Source organism: Myxine glutinosa, chromosome 1, assembly GCF_964187855.1.
Source record: "Myxine glutinosa chromosome 1, kmMyxGlut1.1, whole genome shotgun sequence".
Classification (NCBI taxonomy): domain Eukaryota; kingdom Metazoa; phylum Chordata; class Myxini; order Myxiniformes; family Myxinidae; genus Myxine; species Myxine glutinosa.
The window spans coordinates 403,470,582-403,495,530 of NC_136261.1; the positions used below are offsets into that span (position 1 = coordinate 403,470,582).

At 44.4% G+C, this 24,949-nt stretch overlaps 1 long non-coding RNA gene across 1 annotated transcript; it reads left to right on the forward strand.

Moving 5' to 3' along the window:
• Positions 1–6,714: 6,714 nt before the first annotated feature.
• On the forward strand, positions 6,715–12,592 carry LOC144889582 (uncharacterized). The gene is made up of 2 exons (XR_013621891.1): positions 6,715–6,752; positions 10,441–12,592. It is a non-coding gene; the product is annotated as an uncharacterized LOC144889582 (long non-coding RNA).
• Positions 12,593–24,949: the final 12,357 nt, after the last annotated feature.

Consider the following 24,949-nt stretch of genomic DNA (forward strand, 5'->3'; position numbering starts at 1 on the left):
ATATTCTCCAACATAATTGTTGCATAGATCATGCTCAATACATTTCAAACTGATCAGACTAAGTGTTGTTGTTCCTGTCGAATTATGACATCATAATTATGGCACCAATGACGTCGTCATTAACACCTATTCCCCATATGGAGTTCTTTACAATGAGCCATGTTTCAATATTTTCCATGCAGCGGTTTTGGAGATATGGAGGTGCAACATTTTTTGGTTTTTCCAAGATGGCGCCTGTATCACATGACCTATGACGTCACGATTATCATTAAAATATTCGGAAGGAGGAGGCGCTCATATAGAGAAAAATTCCTTCCCATCAGACCAACAGTTGCTGAGAAAAAATATTCACAATGATCGGAAAAGTGAACTTGTCGAATGATGATGTCATAATGAAGGCACCGATGACATCGTCATGAACATATCTTATTCCCCAAGGGGAGTCCTTGAAAATGAGCCATGTTTCAATTTTTTCCATGCAGCGTTTTCGGAGATACAGAGGTGCAACTTTTTGGGGATTTTTTTCCAAAATGCTGTCTGAACCACGTGACCTATAACGTTATAATTACCATTTAAAAAATTCTGCAGGAGGAACCACACATTCTGCAAATTTCGTGTTCATCAGAACAACAGTTGCAGAGGATTTTTTTTTTTCATACCGATCAGATCAAGTGTTGTACTTGTCGAATTATGACGTCTTAATGGAGGCACTGATGACATCATCATTAACATATCTTATTCCCAATGGGGTGTACTTGACAATGAGCCACATTTCAAATTTTTTTCCATGAAGCGGTTTGGGAGATAGAGGTATAAAGTTTTTCCAAGATGGCATCCATACCACGTGACCTATGACGTCATAATTATCAGCAAAAATATCTACAGGGAGAGGTGCTCCGACGGTAAAATTTCATGTCAATCAGGCCAAAGGTTGCTGAGAAAATGAATTTTAAATATGCAGACATGCATGTGCGGCACAGGTTCGTAACCGAACGCCGAACCCTGCTTTTTGATTCGCGAGCACAGGGTAATAACACAGACAGTGCATTTGTGCTTTCAGGAACTCTCTTTGCTGCGAAACACTTCACAAATTCAAGTTTTAAAAAAACAGCAGGAGTCTTTTTCTGACAAAAACAATTTTACAACAAGGGTGTTCTCCCCAGATCACACATGGCAATGAAACATTGCCCACAGCAAAAATTGAGGTTCAAACTGTCATGGAAATATTCCATCTGAGCAAAACCAAGGAGGGACAAGAAAAACAACGACATCAGAGAGAAAACAAAATTCCTAAACACTGGTCGCAATCAAAAACCTCAAATGGAACTTGCCTGGATACATGGAAAGAATAGAGACAAAAATTACAAACTGGCAACTGGCCTCATATGTAATTTTATACTGCCTTTTCGAGAGAAACCTTTATCACATATCGAGCATTTGTGAGGTCACTCTCCTGTATGGATCCTCACATGTAATTTCAAACTGCCTTTTCGAGAGAAACCTTCATCACATATCGAGCATTTGTGTGGTCGCTCTCCTGTATGCATCCTCATATGCCTTTTCAAATGGCCTTTTTGAGAGAAACCCTTATCACATATCGAGCATTTGTGGGGTCGCTCTCCTGTATGGATCCTCAAATGTCTTTTCAAATGCCCTTTTTGAGAGAAACCTTCATCACATATCGAGCATTTGTACAGTCTCTCTCCTATATGGATCCTCATATGTAATTTTAAACTGCCTTTTCGAGAGAAACCTTTATCACATAGCGAGCATTTGTGTGGTCGCTCTCCTGTATGGATCCTCACATGTAATTTCAAATTGCCTTTTTGAGAGAAACCTTTATCACATATCGAGCATTTGTGGGGTCGCTCTCCTGTATGGATCCTCAAATGTCTTTTCAAATGGTCTTTTTGAGAGAAACCTTCATCACATATCGAGCATTTGTACAGTCTCTCTCCTATATGGATCCTCATATGTAATTTCAAACTTCCTTTTCGAGAGAAACCTTTATCACATATCGAGCATTTGTGCGGTCGCTCTCCTGTATGGATCCTCAAATGTCTTTTCAAATGGCCTTTTTGAGAGAACCCTTCATCACATATCGAGCATTTGTACAGTCTCTCTCCTATATGGATCCTCAAATGTCTTTTCAAATGGCCTTTTTGAGAGAAACCTTTATCACATATCGAGCATTTGTGAGGGCGCTCTCCTGTGTGGATCTTCATATGCCTTTTCAAATTGCTGTTAACAGAGAAACCTTTTTCACAGACAGAGCACTTGTGGGGGTGTTTTCCAGTGTGGATCCTCATGTGTATTTTGATGTTACTCGTTGAAGCAAATTCCATTCTGCACACATTACACTTGTAATGTATTCGCCTTTCTCGACCCTTATTGTGTTTTTTTAATTTAATATTAATCTTGGTTTTACGAAGCCCAGACATGCACTTGTATTTCATAGAAAGTGAGTCTTGATGTCGTGATAGTTTTGTCAAAAAAAGCTTCTTCTTCACTGTCAAGCTGCGACTGCAGCTTATTTGTCCCATATTTCTTCTGGATTGTTCTTCAGAAACAAAGAACACATTTTCATCTTTTTTTGTCAAAATCAAAATGCAAAATATTTAAGCATGGAAACACTTCTCCGAAAATTATGTTTTCTCAACACAAAAGATTGTACGTAAATTTTCCACTCACCAGTTGCAAAACAGGCAGCACTTCCGTTTGTCATGTGAATATCATCTGAACCTTCCTTTGCAGACGCACATTTTGAATCTTCTGTGACAGATGAATCGTTGTTGTGTTGTCTGCCTTCCAAATTTTCAGGATAGGCATCATCTGTGTACAAATCAGCATCAGTATTTTTCAGGTAAATGAGATGGAGAACCATGTTGAGAGTTGACAGAACATGTTACGTCATGGAATGTCTTCTTCAATTTAAATACAATAATAAAGTTCATGATTGTTAAAAAGAAAACTTCCGGATGTTAAACACGCTGAAGCAGTCTTCTACATCACCCGTATACACCACCATATTTAACATGTCCAAGTACTGCTAAACTGGAGGTTAGTGGAAGTAAGAAGAAGGCGATTTGTGTTCAACATTGTTCAAGTATTTAATTCAATTTAAATAATATAAAGATTATAAATTTCATCAAAAATATTTCTTGAATTTACTAGTGTTAAAAATTCTGCTCTGCCCAAAATCCTGGTCTGCCATGCTGCCACACCCTCTCTTTGTTCTCTTCACCCTCTCTTTTGCTCAAGGTCATCTGCAATCTGCTTGGAAATTAACCAAGATTATCGCTTTTTTTTTTTTTAAGGTGCAAAAACAGATCCCTGAACCTACAGACCAATGAGCCTACTCCCTATCATAAACAAGCTCATGGAATCCATCATCGCCCCTGATAATTAAAAACCCTTCCTTCTCCCCAAAGGCTTGATCTGTGATCATCATTTTGGATTCAGACCAGGCCACTCCAATCTGGACATGCTGTTTCGGCTATCTCACTCAACAATGGATGGAGGCCTCAATGCTAAACAGGAAATCAGAGCAGTCTCCCTTTTTTTTCTTTTCTTTTTTTGGATACTAGATCGAGGTTCTTTTGTTGAGACATTAAGAGCTAACATTAATGACAAAAAACAAACAAACGGACACATAAGACAAAATAAAGGGAGCAGGAGACCAGACGGGTGGAAGGGGAAGCACACAAGCCCAACATTTGAGAGCAGGGACATCGGGAGATCTGTGGGAGGAGAGGGCTTGGGGGGAGGAGGCGTGGGAAGGTGGGTGGGGGTGCGGGAGGGAAAAAGCACTTGAAGTAAAAAATATTAAAACAAGCGTTGCGCCTCAGTCCCCCTTCGGGGAAGTGATGTGAGTTGACAAAGTGGAAGACGCAGAAAACATGCTGTGATATGACATTTCGTTCACAAGGTTCAGACATACATGGAGGTGGCCACCTTGGATTTTGACGTGGCGACCCAATTTTCAATAGCATTCTTCCTTATGCGTAGGTCCACCCACACACCAGATTAGAAGTTGGTACTTTGCTTATTTTTCAAGATATTCCGCTCACAAGGTTCAGACATACATGGCGGTGGCCATCTTGGATTTTGAAGTGGCGACCCAATTTTCAATAGCGTTCTTCCTTATGCGTAGGTCCACCCACACACCAGATTAGAAGTTAGTAGTTCGTTTATTTTTCAAGATATTTCGCTCACAAGTTTCAGACATATATATGGTGGTGACCATCTTGGATTTTGACGTGGCGACCCAATTTTCAATAACTTTCTTCCATATGCCGAGGTACAACCACACACCAGATTAGAAGTTGGTACTGCAATTATTTTTCAAGATATTCCGCTCACAAGGTTCAGACATACATGGCGGCGGCCATCTTGGATTTTGACGTGGCGACCCAATTTTCAATTGGGTTCCACCGTATGCCTAGACACACCCACGCACCAGATTAGAAGTTGGTACTTCGCTAATTTTTCAAGATATTCAGCTCACAAGGTTCAGACATACATGGCGGCGGCCATCTTGGATTTTGATGTGGCGATCCAATTTTCAATAGGGTTCTTCCTTATGCATAGATACACCCACACACCAGACTGGAAGTTGGTACTACGCTAATTTTTCAAGATATTCCGCTCACAATTTTCAGACATACATGGCATCAGACATGCATGGCGGCGGCCATCTTGGATTTTGATGTGGGTTGTACCTGTCGAGATCATGCCTTTTATTGTGCCTTATGTAATTGTGGTTTGCATTTAATAATGGTTGCTTTGTGAAAAGGATTAAGCTTACTATGTTCCCTCTTGTTTTGAACTATGTTTTATTGTCCAACTGTGCCAAAAAATGTAGAAAGATAGTGAAACTGCTTGCTCTGTTAGACCCCCTAGTGAAAACGCGTCTGTCTGTCCTTGACCAAAAGCCAACATGGAAGATAAGTTTTGAGAATGTCACGGTGCTCTTTCTCCCTCCCGCATCTTGCCCTTTGCTCATGCCAAAGAAGATAGGACAAGGGTGGGGGTACTGGTCAACGTTTCCCCCATTGTGTATTATACTGCTGAAACTTGCCAAAATTAGCGGAGATTTTTATCACACTCTGCAAGTATATAAGGAAGTTCTTTCTGTAAGGAACTCAGGAGTGTATGTGGCCATGCTGTTCGTCTGTGAATGGTATGACTCTTACACCCTCCACAGCGCTGTGATATTGGTTCATCATTAAATCTTGTTATCTCTTGAACTCAAGGTGTGGAACATGGTTCTATTCTCGTCAATTTGGTGTCAGAAGTGGGATCCGACTCTGAGCGATATTTGGGAGGCAGACCCTGTGGGGACTCAGCGGAGAGGCTGGCCAGCACTGATTCGATTAACGTGAGTTTTCATACTGAGGGGTCTTTCCAAATTGAGCTCCGTTCACTCACTCAGGCTGTCTGTCTTCCATTTCGTCGTTCCGTGCTTGGATCACGAACAAATTGGAATCTGGTGTGTAAGTACAGGCCTATTTGGCTCGGGTAACAAGTTGTCTATTGATGAACCAAGAAATGGGGGTCAGTTAGCAAAAAGGGGGGACTTCTTGGTAAAGCCAAGAACTTCCCAGGCAGGGCAGTCTAGAGACAAGATGGAGTTGATGGGGTTGATAGTAACCAGAGAAAGTATTGGCTGCGGACTAACGGAGGGGACCCAAGGAGGATGGCCAGGATAAGTGTTAAGCTAAGTTAAGAAGGGAGAACCCCTTTAGGAAAGCCCTGGCATGGGTGATAAGTTAGACAAGTTAGAAGCGCTATACAAGCATTGACCACGAGTTAGCGCCGCGGGAGGACCGGATGAGGGAAATATCGGCGCGGTAAACTAAAAGGCAGGATTTTTCGGTGGATGGCCTCGGGGCGCTTCCTTGTGCCTTGTATGCATCACGAGCTGCTTCTTGCAAATGGGGGTCGTGCTGCCGTGCGCTGGGAGCGACCGCCTGGGTGCATGGACGGGAAAATGTTCCGTGCACGTTAATTAAATATCTTAAGGGAGATTAAGGTATGTCGGAGTAATACTCAATCTGAAGTAAAAACTTGGATGATTTGAGTTCTGGAGACGGAGTGCGTGTATTCGACGCATTCGGGTGGCCGAGTCAGGCGAATAAAGGATTAAAATGAGCCAGGTAAGATGCGGCTGGTTGCACCTTTATAAGGATATGGAAGAATAAGGATAAGAATGGGTAATAGATATTGGTGTTAAGAATACTCCGGCGTGAGTACTGTGTTAAGAGAAGGGTATTACAGATCGGGGGGCGGCCAGATCTTCGACCCGCTGGAGGGACTAGCCCAAGGAAGGTAGGATGATGAGTATTTTAAGTTAAGCTACGCACTGGATGTGTGTATCTGATAAACGCCCCCCCCCCCCCCTCAAGGCCTTCTTTGTCCCGTCTCAGGATTTAAGGCATGCACATCCGGTGCAGTTTTTACCCAAAGGAAGGAGTTCTGACAATATGCTATAGGCAGGTCAAGTATTAGCTCTTTCTGGACAAAAGATGAGGTTAGATCTGGAGAAATAAAACAGAGAGGATTATAATGTACGAGGTGTGTGGAATCCAGCTGTGAACACGTGAGCCGAGACATGCAGGCAGGTTGCCGGGGCAACGGAGTAGCTGCCTCGCGGGGAACAGCGAGGTGGGACAGAATCGAGGCAGGAATGCGGACCATGCTGTGCACAAGCAGGGGACGCATTCGTGTGTGTGAACAATGCGAGTGATGAGGTAGCTTGAAGTGATGTGTTGGAGTGAGCACATGTATGTTGTGTGCTGAGTGGAAGCAGTGCTGCATTGTCGAGCATGCTTCCAAGGAAGACTTTGGGATGCTAGAGTTGGAAGCGTTTTGTTTTGTATCTCAAGGGAGATATTGGTTATTTCTTATATGTGGAAATAGGAAATGTTTATGTGATTTTTGGAGAAGGATAAATTAAACTGGAATCAGAAAAGCGCAGGTATCAGTTTAGATTTTGAGATGCCATGTGGGACTCAGTCTGCTGGGGAAAATTGGCAGGGAATAATGAGTATGTTATGGAGAGCATGTGTAGACAGGGCTTTAAAACAAGTGTTCAACTAGAACGGGCATTCGGTAGAGCGCATACCTTCGCCGCAGCTACTGTTCTGTACTTGGCATGGGAGTGTAGGGAACAGAACAACAAAAATACGATTTTGACCTTTTCATGACCTTGACCTTGACCTTTGACCCGATTGCTCCCAAAATCTAATCAAATGTGTCCCGTATAATAACCAATCATCCCACCAAATTTCATGCAATTCGGTTGAATACTTTTTGAGTTATGCGAATAACATACACACACACACACAGACATACAAATAAATACACAGCGATCAAAACATAACCTTCCGCTTTTGCGAAGGTAATTACATCCCCACATTAACGGCTCTCCAGATGTAGCAAGGGAGAATGGGAGTAAAAGTCAAAAATGATAGGCTGTCAACCGACTAGGTGTTTATTCAACGGCATGCGGGGCTTGTATTTGGCCGACTTGGGATGGCAGAATGCGTTGAATGAAGGCAAGAATGACATGTGATGCTGGCGTGTGCCATTTATGGGTGCTGAGTGTACATGACTGGTGGAGCGGGTGCGAGGATGCACGCTTGGATTAAAACATGTATTTAATTATCTGAGGATGTGTGCCGAGGTACAGTGTGGATCAATTAAGGGAGAGGGCACTTCGACTTTGTACATCCGTGGACTTTGCCATGCGTGTGAAAGCGCAAGTCAATGATAATAATGTCTTGTCCAGCACAATATTTTCGCAACTATGGAATGTGCTCGAATTCCATGTTGGTGCAATACGAGTGTGATTCCCGCCATGCATGCCGCGAGAGATACATTGTTTGTGATGGGACTGTGGCGAAAGGTTGGATAGCAATGTGTAGAATATAAGATGCGTCGGTACATTTGTGTTGATCGATGCGCCGAAAAAGAAGTTGGAGGCGCGTGATGGAGTTGCAGGTGCGGACCAAAGCGGTGTCCGCGGTGTTTACTGGGGGTCGAAAGTCACTCCCTCAGTGTCTGCACACTTGTCGTTCGGCAGTGTCGAAAGACAGGTTCGATTGTCGGTCTGTCTGCTTGATTTTCGGGTCTCACTCTGAGTATATGGTATATACTCTGAGTATATGGTCGTTTTCTGTTTTGTGCTTTAATGGTGGTTGATTTGACTTCCCTGAAAGGGGGACAATAAATATTTGGTGTTAGCTGTTGTCATTTCGGATGTTTGCAGTTGTAATGTGGAGCCAGTCTGTCTGTCCAACTGGGTGTGTCTGACTGCGTCTGCAGATATGGATCAAGGAGGAGCAGTGTCTGCGGTGTCTGTTATGGTGTCGAATGTCATTCACTGTGTCTGCTGACATGTCGTGTGACTATGGTGACTATGATGGTGTGTCCTGGCAGGAAGAATCGTGGCAGCCTACAGATTTGAATGGAATGGCCTCTGTGAGACCATCCTGTTAGTACGTTGGGGGTTCGTCTGTCTGTCTGTCTGTGAATGGAAACTCAGAAAATTGAACTGGACTTCGACAGAAGGCAGGTGGGTGGTCACCTGCTGTGAATTGTGGTGGAACATTTGTGATGTCCCCTAATACGAGGGGACGAATTGGTTTGTAAATGTGTTGTGCAGGTACTTTCTCTGTAGGTAGCCAAATTCTACCTGGGGTAAGTCAAGGTGGAGGGGAGTTGTCTCTGATGCCTTGCTCCACGGGGCAGTACTATTGTTGTCAAGTCTCATGTAATCTTGGTTAACGTATATCTACGGATAAGAGCTGCACTTTATTTTAGTAAGTGACTGGGAAAGTTTGTTTTAAAAAGTGCCAGTGGAGTTGTTTAGAGTTATGGAGGTCACAGCTCGCTGGAACCTCTTTGTTTATGTTTGGCTGGCTTACACTGGCTAGTGTATGGGAAAAAGGGGGACTGAAAATGCTTTGAATTTGCAGCCTGGCGGACAAGAGCTGTGTTTGGGAAGGTTAGAATCCAGCATTTTGCAGCCCTGAGCAGAGGGGATTGCCCATTGGGCATGTTTAGGATTTAACAGAGTGGTGGAGGTCTGTGGAAATATGAATCCAATGTTTGATGTATACTGGTCGGTGTGCTCTGAGTTCGAAGGAAGATGATGCGATTATTTCAGATTTATCATAGTTAAGTTTGAGAAAGTTGATTTGAAGTGATTTACATCGGAATGCATCTCATGGAGGACTCCCGCTGTTCAAGGGAGGAAAGGTGTGAAATAGTGACGTCATCCTCACTGGAAATGTGGTTGGGAATGGCAGGATTGACGCGAGAGTCACAGTGGGTGAAAAAATTGACCAACATGAGAATTAGGTCTATTTCAATAAATAGATCAGGTTATTTTCTTTTTATTATTTGTTTATTGGGCAGCTATTGGGCCAGAGGCTAAAACAGGTGTCTGCAACAGGTGCATGGGATGCTAAGAGAGGTATTAGAGGACATTGGATTAACTTTAAATTGAAATGAAAATTGAAAAGGTGGATTAAGAAAATGAGTTTGTTCAAATAATCATGGCATCTGTGGGATGCAACAATTTTGTGCCAGAATAGTGTATGGGGAACCGTCGTCTGGGAAGCGTCGTTAAATGGCAGTAGGTTTAAACAGGTATTGAAAGGGTTCGTGCAATGTCATTTTGGGCACCACTCGACACAAGAGTGGTAGAGAGCTGAAGTGAATTCTGCCAATATGGTGCAATAGGGTGACAACTGAGTTTTGTTTGGAAAACTATTTGTTTGCAATCTTGGTTCGTACATAAGCTGGCAAAGAGATTATGCCAGTCTGAGGGAGTTTGTGTCCTTTGGATGGGAGCTGGAGCCTTGTAGGGTTGGGGCTTGTGGCTCGCCATTGTCTGTCTGCCAGTTATGGTGGGCAGAGGGAAGAGGGAGTGATACTGCTCTGGCCTCTTGCTTGGCAGAATTGAGTATTGCTGGTTTTACCCCTGTTCAAAATTGAGCTCCGAGAGCTGATTAACATTAGGATGCATCTCTCGATGGACCCCTGGCTGGTCCGAGGTGTGAAATATGGTGACATTGTCTTGTGGACACTTTGTGAGTGGCTAGACATGCACCTGAAAGGGGAAATTGTATTCATAACTCATGTGGGTTGTGTCTGAAGGAAAGGTTTGGGAGGAAGTGTGAAGAAGGTCGTGGAAAGTGCAAAGATGATTGGATTGGAAAGTCGACTCAGATGGATTATTTGTCAATGACAGGTGACTGCAGGAATTGTTGAGGAAGTAGAGGAAAAGGTTGTAAAATGTTAATGGAAAAGACAGGAAATAAAGGAAAGTGGTTAGTTATGGACTGTTGTTTTTGAGATAAGAAGGTGATACAAGGGGTTGGCTTGCACTGGGGGGACCAATGAATGTAAAGTTTAAAAACGTTGTGTTAGATTGCTACATGCAGAATGACCCCAATCGAGGAGGTGATTGGGGGCTGGTGAAGATTGGATCACGGCTCTGCAGACCAGGTGAACAAACTCCACCAGGTATGTGGGAATCACATCAATTGAATTATTGCTCAAAGGGAGGTGATAGAGCAAAATGAAGAAAATTGTCATGGGGACCGCAAGGCTAACCCCCGCTCTTGCAGGGAAATGGCTTTGGGAGGCTAGTTGTTGTTTTTGGTAGACTCTAGGTTCTAAAACCTAAGGCAAAATGCATAGGAGGGTAAAGTTGGTGATTGCGGATGGAGATTAGCTAGAGAACTTGGAGACGATTTCGTTATTTTTCAGATAATTTTTCCAGTGGGTTTATACTGGTGTGAAATTCACGTATCTAGGAAGGAAGGGAAAAAATGTCCAGGTATTGATAGGATAACAGTGAAATTTTGAAGGGGAGAATACCGATTATTTCCATTGACCAAATGGGGGGGAAATGGTTGGTAAATCATGTATTATTAGATGTAGGGAAGATGATTAAAAGGAAGGTATTTTCGGAAATTGGTGAAAGTAAATATGGCATTTGAATTTCCAGACACGACACAGGAAATGCGGCTATGAATAAGCCAACCATCTGAGAGATAAGGTAACTAAATGCCAATTGGTGGGACGGGGGGCTAGGAATTTGATCATGGTGTGTGTAAGAAAGTATTTTTCAGGATGGACGATGAAGAAACCGCCGTCGGAAGACCATGATCTTGACCACAGAGGCCGTCGACCTGAATGGGTCCTACAACAAGGCAGATGTGACCGGCGCTTCAGAAGATTGTATTGATTTTTGTGATGACTGTGATACTTGTGTTGAAAATCCCTTGTGGGAACTGGCTGATGCCTGTATTGATGTTTGTGATGGCTGTGATACTTGTGTGGTAAACCCCTTGCGTGTACTGGCTAACGCCTCTTATGTATTACAAGCTCACAGCTGTACACCCCCTTCCGACCCAACTATGGATCTGATTGCGACGCTGGGTCTGGCAGTCGAGGGACCCGACATGGATATCCTAGACCCGCAAGCCGACCAGGCGTCCATGGGAGACTTTGACATAAAGGAAGTCCCTCTCTTTGCTTCAAATGTTTCGGATCTCTTTGCTTCAAGTGATTCGGATTTTAACGCTCTGTACCCTGACCAGGAACATGAGACACAAGATACTGACAACATTATGTATTCCCCAGAACAGCAGCACGTGAGAGATCTCATGGGCATGATCGTTGATTAACTTCGAAGATCTGCAAGGACCGAATCTGCAAAGGGTGGGGGGAGCAAGTTCCGCAGGGGAGGTTGTTGGCCCCCTGGCGGAGCAGAACCTCATCTGGACCAGACGCCTTCGTTGTGGATCCGAAACGTTAATGGACTTTCATGTTCTGAGCCTTCATGTTCCAAACACGCACAACATGACACCTTTCAAACATGCATGCAAGGTACTTTATGTGCGTGGCATGCCCTTGGAGGACACACATACAACACTCAATAAAGCCCGATGTGGCCACATATAACACTATACTCTTTTGCTTTGCAAATAAAGCCGATGTGGCCTGGTCTCTGTGATACGTAGTCTCGTAGAGACCAAATGGGGGAATGTCGAGATCATGCCTTTTATTGTGCCTTATGTAATTGTGGTTTGCATTTAATAATGGTTGCTTTGTGAAAAGGATTAAGCTTACTATGTTCCCTCTTGTTTTGAACTATGTTTTATTGTCCAACTGTGCCAAAAAATGTAGAAAGATAGTGAAACTGCTTGCTCTGTTAGACCCCCTAGTGAAAACGCGTCTGTCTGTCCTTGACCAAAAGCCAACATGGAAGATAAGTTTTGAGAATGTCACGGTGCTCTTTCTCCCTCCCGCATCTTGCCCTTTGCTCATGCCAAAGAAGATAGGACAAGGGTGGGGGTACTGGTCAACGTTTCCCCCATTGTGTATTATACTGCTGAAACTTGCCAAAATTAGCGGAGATTTTTATCACACTCTGCAAGTATATAAGGAAGTTCTTTCTGTAAGGAACTCAGGAGTGTATGTGGCCATGCTGTTCGTCTGTGAATGGTATGACTCTTACACCCTCCACAGCGCTGTGATATTGGTTCATCATTAAATCTTGTTATCTCTTGAACTCAAGGTGTGGAACATGGTTCTATTCTCGTCATACCCACACACCAAATTCGAATGCGGTCCTTTGCTTATGCACGCACACCCGCATGGACGGACGGACACACGGGCGGAGGGGAAAACCATCGTCCCCCTTTCGCTCCGCGGTGCGACGGGGGACAAAAACATGGGCACAGCTCGCACTTCCAGGAAAGATGTCGGTATTTCAGAAAAGTGGATCGGGGGTGAATTAATGGGGGTAGAAAATATCAAGGTTTTGGATGGGGGAAGATAAGCGATGGTCGTGAACAGCTGTTTTAAAGACCTGGAGGGAGGAGTGGGATTGAAGAGAGTGAGGGAGTTTGTTCCAGAGGCAGTATAAATGAGGAATGAAAGAGTGAAGGTGATCAGAGAGTCTTGATTTTGGGAGTTTCACCAGAAGAGGGTTGCTGGCAGATCTTGTGCGACCTGCAGGAGTATTTGGGGGACAGAGCACAGGACAGGGCAGGGAGGGCTGGGCCAGTGAGGAGTCGAAAGAAGGCAGAAAGACCACCAAACTGCCTGCTGTGAGTGAGTGAAAGGCCCTCAGATTTAGCTTAATCATGGGAGATTCCAATGATTCTGAAAGCTTTGGTTTCAACACCGTGAAGCCGAGCTAGGTGTGAGGCAGGAGCACTGGCCCAGAGGGGAGAACAGTATTCCATTGAACTGTGGATGAAAGCCTTGTATGCGGTGAGGAGTTCAGGTGTGCCAAGAAAGGACTTCACACGACGGAGGATGCCCAGTCAGCGACTGGCAATGGAGGCCAGCTTGGAAATGTGGTTTTCCCAGGAAAGACCATGGCAGATTGTGAGACCCAAGAGCGTGAGAGACAGAACTTCTTGGAGAGGCGTGTTCAGAAAGTAGATGGGAGGGTTGTCCAGATGGTCTTTTTGGAGAGATATAGTAAGAGTGTGAGATTTGTCAGGATTGAAAGACATGCTCCACTTGTTTGACCAGTCTGTATTTATGTCCAGGTCTGCAGACTGCCGATCTGAGGGATGAGGTATGGAGCGGCAGAGAGTGGGGTCATCAGCAACGATATAGAGAGGATTTTCCAGAGAGTCTGAGAGATAGTTGATGAAGACGAGAAAAAGCATAGGGCCCAGTACACTGCCGTGGGGAACTCCAGCCTGAACAGGAAAGGGAGATGAGATAAGTCCATTCAGGGCCACACGTTGACTGCGACCAGAGAGAAAGTCTGCAAGCCATGCGTGGAGAATTCCATGGATACCATAGGAGGAGACTTTGGTGAACAGAGTGGGGTGCCAGACTGTATCGGAGGCACGTGATATGTCAAGGGAGACAGCTCTAATTTCCTGTTTGGCATTGAGGACCTCCATTCATTGTTGAGACAGCAGAAGCAGCATGTCCAGAGTAGAGTGACCTGGTCTGAATCCAAATTGATGATCAGAGATCAAGCCATTGGAGAAGAGGAAGGATTGATATCCGAAGCAATAATGGATTCCATGACTTTGCTGATAATTTGAAGCAGGCTAATTGGTCTGTAGTTGCAAGGATATGTTTTTGCACCTTTTTGTGTACAGCGGTAATGTTGGCTGATTTTCAAGCTGATGGCAGATGACCTTGAGCAAAAGAGAGGGTGAAGAGCACAAAGAGAGGGTATGAAAGAGTGGCAGAGCAGGATTTTAGGGCTAATGGGCTGATGCTGTCTGGTCCAGTTGCAGAATCAGAGTCGAGGATAGACAAACTTATACACATTGTCAGGAGAGAAGGAAACAGAGTCCAGGAGCAGCTGGTTGCACACTTGTTTCGGGCTTTGTGGAAGGAATTGAGATTTCCTTCCGTTGGATTTGCCTTCCAGGAGGCGAAGGCAAGTTGTTTCGGGGCAACAGCCTCACCACAAGATTCATTGTACTATGGACGGGAGGAAGGGTAAGTCAACTGAAGATGAGATGGGATAAATCTGTGCATGAGAGACAGAGGAATTTACTTGGAAGAATTCCCAGGATGAGTTGATGTCAGAGGCAGTAGAGATGGGAGACCAGTCCAGATGATTGATGGCTGCTTGAACACTGTGACACATGGCCTGAGTGAAATGCTGGACCTGTCGACGCTGAGGAGGCTCTCTGAGAATGGCCAGAGAGATGTCCACTTTAACAAGCACATGATCAGATGAGCTGATTGGAGCAGAAGAAGAGCAGCAGACATTTGCAGGGAAGTTGGTCATAATCTAATCGAGAAGAGAAGATGCTCCGTTGAGTGAGATCCGGGTCGGGAAATTGACAAATCATGTCAGACCCAATGAGTCGCAGAAGTTCTTTGCTGAGGAGCCATGGCTGGTGAGAGAGGTACCCACACCCAGCCAACTGGCATGATGATAATTGACATCACCGCATATGAGGAAGAGAGAGTTGGGATGAGTAGATCGAAGTTGGTCCATATTATCAGACAGCGAGATGTGCAGTGGATGGAGTCATCACTGTTTGGTGGACCGTACAACACACATATGAACAAAGGTGGGAGCGAAGGGGAAGCCATAGCCAGAGGTACTCCTGGGGGTGAGGTGGAGAGACGGCAGTGCAGGGAGAGTGAGGAAGAGAGTTTTTGATAAAGATAGCAACCCCACCTCCAGGACGAGGCTCAGGTCTATCATACCAGAGCAGGGAGAAACCCGGGAGAGATATTAAGGAATCAGAGACATCATGAAGGAAGAAAGTTTCTGTTAAGCAGATCAAGTCCGGTTTGTCAGAAGCAACCTGTATGGAGAGATCAGTCAAGTTTGAGCAAAGGCCACAGATGTTTGAAAGGGGGAGCATTGGATACAGATCAGGGGGGCAGGGGTATGGTAAGATGTGGAAGAGGAGAAAGAGGTAGGGAGGGCTGTTGATACTGTGTCAGAGATTTCAGATAAGCTAGAAGAAAGGGAAGGATGAGGCAGACAAAAGCTTTGATGGTGATTGGGTGAGGGACAGTGAGGTGATGTTTGATGTGGAGGCAGAGCGAGGAGGAAGGTTGGGGGAGATGGAGGTGAGAGTTGGAATGGAGAAGAAACAGGGAGGATGCTTTGAGGAGGAGGGGTGAGAGGGGAGAAATGGAGAAAAAAAGGAGGGTGGGGAGATTTAAAGGGGAGGGGTGAGGGGGGAGTTTGGGAGTGAAGGAGTAAGGGGGGGTTGTTTCGGAGGGGAAGGCGAGGGGGGAAGTTTAGGAGGGGAGGGTGAGGGGGAGTTTAGGAGGGGAGGGGTGTGGGGGGAGTTTCGGAGAAAAGGGGCGAGGGGGAGATTTGAAAGGGATGGGTGATGCGGGAGATTAGGAGGGGAGGGGAAAGGGGGGAGTTTGGGAGGGGAGGAGTGAGGGGGAGTTTATGAGGGGAGGGGTGAGGAAGGAATTTATGAGGGGAAGTGCAAGGGGGGAGTTTGGGAGAGGAGGAGTGAGGGGAAGTTTATGAGGGGAGGGGTGAGGAAGGCATTTATGAGGGGAGGGGTGAGAGGGGAGTTTAGGAGTGGAGGGGCGATGGGGAAGATTAGGAGGGGAGGGGTGATGGGGAAGATTAGGATGGGAGGAGTGAGTTTGGATTTTCGAAAGTGATGTACGATTAATTGAAAACAAACATTTATTGCAAAATGAGTTTGTTGTGATTTTCGAGTCAGAGATCTGTTTGCAAACGTTGCCGGAGGGATGGAATTCAGGTGAGTTTCGGGAATGTAGGAAGGAAGAATTGTAAGAGATGGAATTTAAATTTGACATGAAGAGGTTTTGTAAGCAAGTTGAAAGCAACCTTTCAAAGAAGACGAAGAAAAATGTGTTATAATACACGACAGAATACAGCACTTCAAGGGAAAGGTGAAACATTTTTAAATGAAACCATGAAAACTATCTGGGGAAATGGGGGAGAAACACATGGTCAAAGAACGAAAGAACGAACAAAAACAAAGAAGGAATTTATTTATTAATTTTTTTGTGTTAAGCTTTTAAACAAGGAAGGATGGGGTGAAAAGACTGGGAAAAACTGAGAGAACGAAAGTAAATGGACCACAATCGACCACTGAGAGAAAACAGAGCCTCAAGGTAGGAAACTTGAAGTACCAGGCCGCGAAAAACGCGGCACGAAATAACCAACGATTTTATGCAGGTATGAACAATTTACACCGAGAATCTTCCAAAGTAGGAACGCACACCGTAAAATAAAATACAGTTTTGACAAAAATACAAACGAGAACAATATTACTTAACTTTGATAGCATGGAGAGCGTGGAGAGCTTAAAAAAAACGTAACCTCGCCGGCAAAACCGGAGGTGGAAGTCAAAGTTTCGTTTGCAGCCTGTGGCTGCGGGTTTGTGTCATTTATCTGGTAGTGCGTTTGTGCTGCTGATGCAGTGCACCAAGTACCAGTGAGCTGTTACTCAATTTGCCAACCTTCGACCGGCATTCAAACTCAGGATCCTAGGATCCCAAGCCAGCAGCCTAACCGTTGAGCCAACACCAGGCTAGAATGAAAGTGAAATTATGTTAAAAAAAACAAACAAAAAAAAAAAACATTTTTACCTTGCTTTTGAGCAAATATGGAAGCTAAATAATTCATCAAGTTGTACACTATACTACCACAGCATCTACATGTGGATCTTTTCCAGAAAATTAAGTACAGGCTCTCAAAATGAGCCTAACAATAATTGGTTGTAAGAAAATACTTCAAAATGGTGACTGCTTCATAATGTATACATAATTATATGCATGTGTAAGTTTTATGACCAGTGTTTCTATATAACCATGGGAACAATCATAATTAGGGTGCAGGTAATTTGCAAAGTGCAAGTGAATATGGTCGACATATTAGAAAAGGGTCATTTTGACATGACGACCCAAATGGCAAAAGAAAACAGAGACCAAAATAATTTTTTTGATGTTAACATGTTTTTTCCCCATATAAGTAGACATCACTGAACATAATTGTGCACATTGGGGAGGATCATAGAGGGGTGCACAGTCGCCCCTTTGGCCCAATGGCCCATGGACAATTTGTATTGACCCTGTATTCTCACAAACGCAGTGGCCCCAACTCCTCGTTAATCATCTTGAGGGACCGACCCCGTAAGGATGTCCAAAGTCTGCGCAAAGATGACTGAATCATCTGCGAAATAACAATCCTCCTACCCAAATAATCCAACAGGTTTTGTCACAATCAATCATAACTTTTCAAAATATACCTCGATGCATCATTTTTGGCCCCATTTGTTCCCTCGCAAAGGTGACTAATCGCGAAAGAAATTCTCAGATCCGCATTCAATTGATTAACTTGAGAGATTCTCAGATCTTGGCTGAGAGCATAGATGTGCCGTTGATGCAGCACCCCGTTTCCAGAAAGGTGGCACTCATTTTGACAGGCATCTCTGAAAGATGACAGGCTGAATAAACCCACCTGATGTTGTTGTTATGTCGGTCGGGCAGTGATATGTAGAGCCAGATAGATCTGTGTAGGTAACGTGCTTTGTCTGTTGCGGTAAGGAATCTACCCTGTAATAAGTTTCATGTGTAGGCGTTTTGTCGGGTAAGATATACAGTCACGTAAAAAAGTAATTGCACCCGATGTAAAGTTTTGACTTTTTCAACATATTTCAACATACAGCTATTTGATCTTCATTTCAAAAATATTGACAGATAAAGGTGATATAATATAACAAATATCATGAAGCATTTAAATTTTGTAGTCCATTGTATAATTTAAATAAACATGAATGCAAATTTTGCATGTGGAAAAAGTAAGTACACCCTTGGCTCTAATAGGTGGTATTGCCCCCTTTGGCAGAAACGACCTCAAGTAGGCGTTTCTAAAACTGTCTACCAGTCACTGACATCGACTGGAAGAAATTTTTGCTCACTCCTCCATGCAGAATTCTTTCAGCTGTGCGATGTTTGAGGGGGTTTCTTGCATGCACAGCTCGTTTAAAATCCCCCCACAATATCTCGATGGAATTTATATCCGTGCTTTGACTTGGCCATTCCAGAACCCTCCATTTCTTTCTTTTCAGCCATTCCTTGGTGGATTTACTGGTATGTTTAGGGTCATTGTCATGTTGCAAGGTCCACCTTCAGTTGTGCTTCAACTTTCCGACAGATGGCCTCACATTATCCTCAAGCACCCTCTGGTGGAATGAAGAATTCATAGTGGATTCTATGATGGTGAGCTGCCCAGGCCCTGATGCAGCAACGCTGCCCCAAACCATAATATTTCCACCATCATGCTTTACAGTTGGTATCAGGTTCTTGTGGTCAAATGCTGTCTTTGGTTTTCGCCAAGCATGTCTTCTGGTACTGTGGCCAAATAGCTCTACCTTTGACTCATCTGTCCAGAGCACATTGTTCCAGAAGTGCTGGTCTTTGCCCAGGTGTTCATTGGCAAACTTTATTCTTGCCCTGATGTTCTTTCTGGACAGCAAAGTTTTCCTCCTGGCACACCTCCCATGGAGATCAAATTTGTGCAGCCTCTATCTGATGGTAGACTTGTGCACTTTGACATCAACAGTGGCAAGAGCTACCCTACCTGTAGGTCCCGTGATGCCATTCTGGGGTTCTTAGAGACTTCTTTCAGCATCTTGCAGTCTGCTCTCGGGCTGAACTTGCTGGGGTGGCCTGGCCTGAACAAGTTGGCAGTTGTTTGGAATCTTCTCCACTTGTAGATGATTTTCCGGACAGTCGAATGATTGATTTCAAATTGTTTGGAGATCTTTTTAAATCCCTTCCCAGACTCGGAGGCATCTATAACCTTCTTTCTGAAGGCCTCAGAGAGCTCTTTTGATCTAGGCATGGTGACGCGGCACACTTCAATAACAAACCAAACTAAATGTCTGAGGTTTAAATAAGACAGGTTCCTCCAAGATTCTCTCTAACGATGTTCTAATCATTTGCACCTGAAATGGTGCACCTGATTCTAATTTTAGGTATTTGAAGTGGTGATAAATGTAGGGGTGTACTTACTTTTTCCACATGCGAAATTTGCATTCATGTTTGTTTAAATTATACAATGGACTACAAAATGTGAATGTTTCATGATATTTGTTATATTATATCACCTTTATCTTTCAATATTGTTGAAATGAAGATCAAATAGCTGCATGTTGAAATATGTTGAAAAAGTCAAAACTTAACATGGGGTGTACTTACTTTTCCACGTGACTGTATACTTGTGAGCAGACCAGGATGTTCGTGTGATAAATAGAGTTTGGGTTTATTTATTTTTATTTATTTTTTTGTATACAAGATCGAGGCTCGTGAAAGAGCGAACATTAATCACACAGAAAGACAAACAGACACATAAAACAAATAACATCAGGAGCGGTAGACAAGATGGGGAGAGAGGGGGAAGGACACAAACACAACATTTGAGAGCAGGGACCGAGAGACATGGAGACATCGAGAGAACTGTGGGAGGGAGAGGGCTTTGGGGGGAGGCATGGGAAGGGGGGGGGGGGTGGGAGAGGTATAAAACATATGGACACTGCCAGGACTTCCAGGAAAGAAGTTGGAATTTCAAACAAGGTGGATCTGGGGTGAATTAGTGGGGGTAGAAAAGCTCAAGGTTTTGGATGGGGGAAGATAAGAGATGGTGGTGAACAGCTGTTTTAAAGACCTGGAGGGAGGAGTGTGATTGAAGTGAGTGTGGGAGTTTGTTCCAGAGGCGGGAGAAAAGAGGAATGAAAGAGTGAAGGTGAGCAGAGAGCCGAGATTTCGGCAGTTTAACCATCAGAGGAACTGGCAGATCTTGTGCGACCTGTATGAATATTTGGGGGACAGAGCACAGAGAGAGCTGGGGGAGCAAGGCCGGAGAGGAGTCGGTAGAAGACAGAAAGACCACCTACCTGCCTGTGGTGAGTGAGTGAAAAGTAGAGTCCCTGTATATAGAGAGTTGTGTCAACTCAAATTTGGACGCCATTTTGTGTCTAAGTGTGTCGGATTAGATATACATGTACATTCGCGATATGGGGTGATATATTCTAAACCTGCTAAAAAAAAATTTACTACACATATTTAGTCTTATTATTACATACAGGTGATATTTGTTTTGTCAAAAACTCAGCTATTGCCGTGAAAAAGAGCTGTGTGGTGATATTATAAGTGGTATGGCAATGCATATTACAAGCCAACACTGCATATAAGAGCTAACATTATAAGTAAGACAAACTAATGCTGTCGTTCTCTGAATTTTAATAACTTTTAGAAAGGAGTGTGGGCATATCCAATATTTTTTAAAGGGTGCCGAGAGCAATTCCGGTGTAGGACTTCCAGCCGACATATAGTCTAACACACTTAAAACAAATTCTGTACGTGGTATTGCCATATTTCTATAGTGTACAACTTTAGTTTTATCGACATTTATATTCAATTTCCATTGTAATGATTTAACAAGCTGCAAGTCAGCTTCTGTCTCTGACATAAGGAAAACGTCATCGGCATCTAGTAAGATTGAAACGTTCATTTATTACTACACCCTTGCCCAGAACTCTGATGGATATTGCCTGATCGATTAATATGTTTCATAGCTGGCGACTTAATTAACACTTAATTTTCGACTGCGCCAAGCCGTAATTAAACAGAGAAAAAACTTTTTAAAATACCTGCACGGTTCGTCTAGTCGAACAGATATGGAAAAGCACAGATAAGACGTCGTATTCACCATAACTTGTTTAATTTCACCAGGAACACGATGAGGCCAACACAGTAAACATTCAGTACAAAACTTGGTTCATACATTCAGTACAGAACATGATTCATACATTCAGACCGTAAGAAAACTCTGCCCGTAATACAACACTCTGACCAGACCAACACTTCATGCCACTACGTTCACTCCTCACAAGTGAAACTCATCACTATTCCGTTCACTCCTCACAAGTGAGACTCATCACTACTCCGTTCACTCCTCACAAGTGAGACTCATCACTACTCTGTTCACTCCTCACAAGTGAGACACCATCACTACTCCGTTCACTCCTCACAAGTCACCAGGTTAAATATATAGGGATTGTCCAATGTGCAAAATCTTCCATCACTACAATTTGGCCATAAATCCCGGGGTGGGAAATATTTGACCAAATATGCCACAAGACGCATGAGCACTTTACAAAGCAAACAATAACTCGTCAAATTTTGGACGTATGGATGGCTGCACAACCCGTAAAAAAATTGAGCAGGCCCCCCCCTAAAATTGCTTTTATGATTGCCGATTAGGCTAAAGATTTTAAACCAAAAAAATAACTTGCCTCGGAATAAGTTTTGAATGGACGGACAGACAACTGAAAACAAAACGGACCATGGGTTTCCCACCCCTATAAAATCAAAATTAATTCCCTCTGAAAAAGTACAGTGACATTGCCCGCAGACTACCCAACCGCAGACCAGGCAATGTCACTGTACCGGGACATTTCAGCAATCAATGACAATATGCGGTCCGCTAGGACTACCCGAAAAATATTGAGCAGGGTTCTTCCCACGGAAATGCATTTTTGGTCAGCTCCTTGAAGATTATAAACAAACACAAATCACTTCCCTTTAAAAGGGTTTTCAACGGACAGACAACCAAAAAAAAACCGAGCAGATAGAATTGCTTTTGAACATCGATCATCAAGCGGCGTGGGCCTACCTGGCATAGTCTCGAGGAGTCGATCGCTTTCCAGCTCTTTCGTCTGACTTTCGCTTCCCAAATTTGTCTTCTGACTTTATCACTTGGAAATCTATACATCTTATATTTCCCAGATTGGTTTGAACAACCAAAAGCAGAACAACCAGTCATTTTGTTTGGCAATAAACAACATTCCCGTACCAAGCTGACATTCACGCACGGTGAAGTTAGACACAAAATGGCGCCACGAAATCACGTGACCAGAAATCTCGGGTCAGCGCATGGCGCAACTCTCTTTATACAGGGACTCTAGTGAAAAGCCCTCGGAGATAGCTTCATCGCGGGAGATTCCAATGATTCTGAAAGCTTTGGATTCAACAGCGTGAAGCCGAGCCAGGTGTGAGGCAGGAGCACAAGCCCATAGGGGAGAACAGTATTCCAATGAGCTGCGGCTGAAAGCCTTGTATGTGGTGAGGAGCTCAGGTGTGCCTAGGAAGGACTTCGCACGACGGAGGATGCCCAGTCGGCGACTGGCTTTGGAGGCCAGCTTGGAAATGTGGTTTTCCCAAGAACGATCATGGCAGATAGTGAGACCCAAAAGCTTGAGCAACAGAACTTCTTGGAGAGGATTGTTGAGAAAGTAGATGGGAGGGTTGTCCAGTCGATCTTTTCGGAGAGACATAGTAAAAGTGTGAGATTTGTCAGGATTGAAAGACATGTTCCACTTGTTTGACCAGTCTGTGATTTTGTCCAGGTCTTCAGAGAGTGAGGAGGCTGCAGACTGCCAATCTGAGGGAAGAGGAATGGAGCGGCAGAGAGTGGAGTCATCAGCAAAGAGATAGAGAGGATTTTCCAGAGAGTCGGAGAGATCATTGATAAAGACCAGAAAAAGCACAGGGCCCAGCACACTGCCTTGGGGAACTCCAGCCTGAACAGAAAGGGGAGATGAGAGAAATCCATTCAGGGCCACATGTTGACTACGACCAGAGAGGAAGTCCGCAATCCATGCATGGAGATTTCCATGGATACCATAGGAGAAAAGTTTGTTGAGCAGAGCTGGGTGCCAGACCGTATCGAAGGCACGTGATATGTCAAGGGAGACAGCTCTGATTTCCTGTTTTGCATTGAGGACCTCCATCCATTGTTGAGACAGCAGAAGCAGCATGTCCAGAGTAGAGTGACCTGGTCTGAAACCAAATTGATGATCAGAGATCAAGCCATTGGAGAAGTGGAAAGATTTCATATCCGAAGCAATGATGGATTCCATGACTTTGCTGATAATTGGGAGCAGGCTGATTGGTCTGTAGTTGCAAGGATCTGTTTTTGCACCTTTTTGTGTAAAGCGGTAATGTTTGCTGATTTCCCGGATGCTGGCGGATGACCTTGAGCAAAAGATAGGGTGAAAAGAACAGAGAGAGGGTGAGATAGAGCGGCAGAGCAGGATTTTAGGACCCGTGGGCTGATGCCGTCTGGTCCAGTTGCAGAATCAGAGTCGAGGTTTGACAAAAACTCCTCCACCTTGTCAGGAGAGAAGGACACAGAGTCCAGGAGCAGTTGGGTTCGACTGGGAAAGGTGGGAACAGAGAGAGATGGGTTTTGGACTAAGGAATTTGAGGCAAACACAGAGTTGAGGCATTCGGCTTTGTCACGTGCGATGTCAAATGTGTGGCCATTTGAGGTAAGGGAGGGGATGGAGGGGGAACAAACACCAGAAACGGATTTGACCAGACGCCACCAGGATTTGGAGGAAGGAGACAGGTTTGAGAGTTCATTCTTGAGTGAGGAGAGATAGTGCTTCCTGGCACTCCTGAGGGTAGACACACACTTGTTCCGAGCTTGGTGGAAGGAACTGAGATTGCCTTCAGTTGGATTAGCCTTCCAAGAGGCAAAGGCAAGTTGTTTCAGGGCAACTGCCTCACCACAAGATTCAGTGTACCATGGACGGGAGGAAGGGTAAGACAACTGAAGGCGAGATGGGATAAATCTGTGCATGAGAGAGATCAGTTTGCTTTGGAAGAATTCCCAGGAAGAATTGATGTCAGAGGCAGTGGAGATGGGAGACCAATCCAGACAATTGATGGCTGCTTGAAGACCGTCCCAGTTGGCCTGAGTGAAATGCCAGACTCGTGGACGCTGAGGAGGCTCTCTGAGAATGGCCAGAGAGATGTCCACTTTGACAAGCACATGATCAGAAGAACCGATTGGAGCAGAAGAAGAGCAGCAGACATTAGCAGGGAAGTTTGTCATAACCAAGTCTATAAGAGAAGATACTCCATTGGCTGAGATCCGGGTTGGGAAATTGACAGATTGTGTCAATCCCAGTGAGTCACAGAAGTCCTTTGCTGAGGTGCCATGACTGGTGAGAGAGGAACCCACACCCAACCAGGTGGCATGATGACAGTTGAAGTCACCACATATGAGGAAGAGAGAGTTGGAATGAGTGGATAGAAGTTGGTCCATGTTGTCAGACAGTGAAATGTAGATGGAGTCATCACTGTTTGGGGGACGGTACAGAACACATATTAACAAAAGGTGGGAGCGGAGAGGAAGCCGTAGCCAGAGGTACTCCTGGGGGTGAGGAGGAGAGAGGGCAGTGCAAGGAGAGTGAGGAAGAGAGTTTTTGATAAAGATAGCCACCCCACCACCAGGCCGAGGCTCAGGTCTATCATACCGGAGGAGGGAGTAACCAGGAAGAGATATTAAGGAATCAGCGACATCTTGAAGGAGGAAAGTCTGTTAAGCAGATCAATTCTGGATTGTCAGAAGCAA